This window comes from Arachis ipaensis, chromosome B03 (genome assembly GCF_000816755.2).
Source record: "Arachis ipaensis cultivar K30076 chromosome B03, Araip1.1, whole genome shotgun sequence".
Classification (NCBI taxonomy): domain Eukaryota; kingdom Viridiplantae; phylum Streptophyta; class Magnoliopsida; order Fabales; family Fabaceae; genus Arachis; species Arachis ipaensis.
In genome coordinates, this window is record NC_029787.2 from 5159770 (window position 1) to 5162425 (window position 2656).

Here is a 2656-nt window from a genome sequence, read left to right on the forward strand (position 1 = left end):
ATTGTAAAAGTTTATGTGTTAGAAACTTCATCAATAGTTTTTTTTATGCCTCTAATTTGAAGGTTTTGGAAGGGTGGTGTATTTGAAGTTTTGAACTATTGGGAAACTAGGATTAAAAAAAATTGAATTTGTTATGCCAAGTATTTTTCATATTTATATCAAATTCATAGCTTCATGATGGAGGGCTCAGCATGATTGAAGGATTTGTTTGTTGATGTATGAAATCTTTGATAAGAGTAAAAGTAGTGCAAAAAATTTTGTGGTTGTCCACTTAAGTGTTTTATCCTTCTGTTCTTAGGTTTGTATCAAAATTAGAATAAAACTTCCTAAATTTGAGGTAGATATGGTGGTTCTATTCTATGCCGTAGAATACAAGATATCTATCTATACACTAATTTTGCACCAAAAGAATTCTCATTTTTCTTATCTTATGAAAACTTGAAACAACTTACCTGCCAAACTAATTTCTGGAATGTGTTCGACTTCTTTTTTAATTCAACATGGATGTCAAAATTATAATATCATTGACTCTTTCTTTTGTAATTCCTAGAGAAACAAAAAATTATTGTACAATTTTTGTGTTGTCATTCAACTATCATCATAGTTCATCTCAGATACTGCAATCTTGTTCATTCATTTTTTCCTTTGATAATTACAAATATAAGAATGAACCTGTTTAATAAACTAAACTAATTGGTCATCTGAATAAGACTATTTATATTTAGTGTATCAAAATTAAACTCATATTATAAAGCGTAAACATTGTTGCAATTATTGAATGGGTTTGATTTGATTTCTTCTACTTATTTATTTTTTATACATCGTTAATTAAGAAAAAAGTTACACAAACATTCACTATAAGAGTATAAGATTCTTTTATAATACCATTGTATAACAATCAAACTATGAAACATACACTTCAACAATTTCAGAAACATAATAAGAGATACATTAGGATGTATCATATAAAAAAAAAGTTGAATTAGTAAAATTCAACTAATTTTGTTTCATATGAATCCAATATCTACTATCAAATATAGTGACAAATCTGTTCTATATCTAAAACGAAAAGTTCTGAAATTGAACTAAAGGAAAAAGTATTAAATTGGTCCTTACATTTGAGCGTAATTCTGTTTTGGTCTTTAAGGTTTAAAGTGTCCTATTTGAATCTAAAAAAGTTTCATTTAGCTTCAATTTAGTCTCACCGGAGGTCAAAGATAAATAATTAACGAAATATCCTACATGACAGCAGTATAAGAACAAGGTCGATAATCTAGAGAATAAATACAAGTTCCAGAGGTACAAAATCAACGTGGAAGCATCAATACATTTATTTATCATTTTTCCTATAATTAAAATGAAATATTTTCTATAAAACTAAAAAAATGTTAAATACATGTATTGATGTATCCACAGTTGATTTTGTGCCTCTGGAGCTTGTACTTATTCTCCAAATTATCGACTTTGTTCTTATACTGCTGTCATGTAGGACATTTTGTTAATTATTTATCTTTGATCTCACGGTGGGACTAAATTGAAACTAAATAAAATTTTTTTGGATTCAAATAAGACACTTTAAACTTTAAAGACTAAAACAGAATTACGTCCAAACGTAGATGACTAATTTAATACTTTATCCTTGAACTAAATTACAATCTTGTCATGCATGCACTCTTATAAATTATAATATTGTTATTTGAAAATAATCTAACTACACCATTAATTAATAATAATTTACTTTTAGCTCTCACAATATCTTTTTGATAATTCAAGGACTAATTTAGAATTTTATTTAAGGGTTGTCAATAGCCATTAAGTTATTGTATGTATAAGGCAAAATTCAAACTGACACTAGTTGAAGTAAACGAGTGAATTAACCACTTGACTAACCCAATTGAATTTAATTTTGATACATTATCAGTGTAAATAGTTTTAAGGACTAAGGGTGTGTTTGGGAAACTCGTTGGAAGAGAAGAAGCACGTTTAGACTTCTTGAAAGCTTCAACTTTTGGTTTGGCAAAATTTTTTTCATGAACGCAGAAGTGATTTTGCTACCAAAACCAACGTTTACAAGAAGCAACTATTTGTAGCTTCTGCGTTTTTCTAACGAGCTTTTAGCCATAGATACTAACAATTTATTTATCTTTTACCAACTTTATCCTTCATGTATGTTATTATATTATTTATAAAATTCTTGTTATTTCTATTTATATGAGCTCTATTTTTTATTATTTATTATTTTTATTTTTTCAACTGTTTGTTTGATATTATACACTTTTATAATTGTAATTTTTGTGTATTATGTTTGTTATTATCTTTTTATAATATAATTTATTGATTCTATTAGGTAAAGTAAATTAAACAAAAAATTAACTATAAATAATAATAATAATAAAAAATTATAACATACTAAAAAAAGAGTACTAAAAATACTAAAAATATACTATATAAAAAGATCATAAAAAATTTTTAGATTTGTTTCAATTACTATAAAGAAAATATTTAATTTTTTTATTATTTTTAGTACTCTTTATTATAATTGTAATTCTCATATACTATGTTTTAGTGTAATTTTTTATAACATAGATTATGATTCTATTAAAAAAATAAATTAAATAAAAAATTAATCATAGATAATAATAAAATCATAAACGTT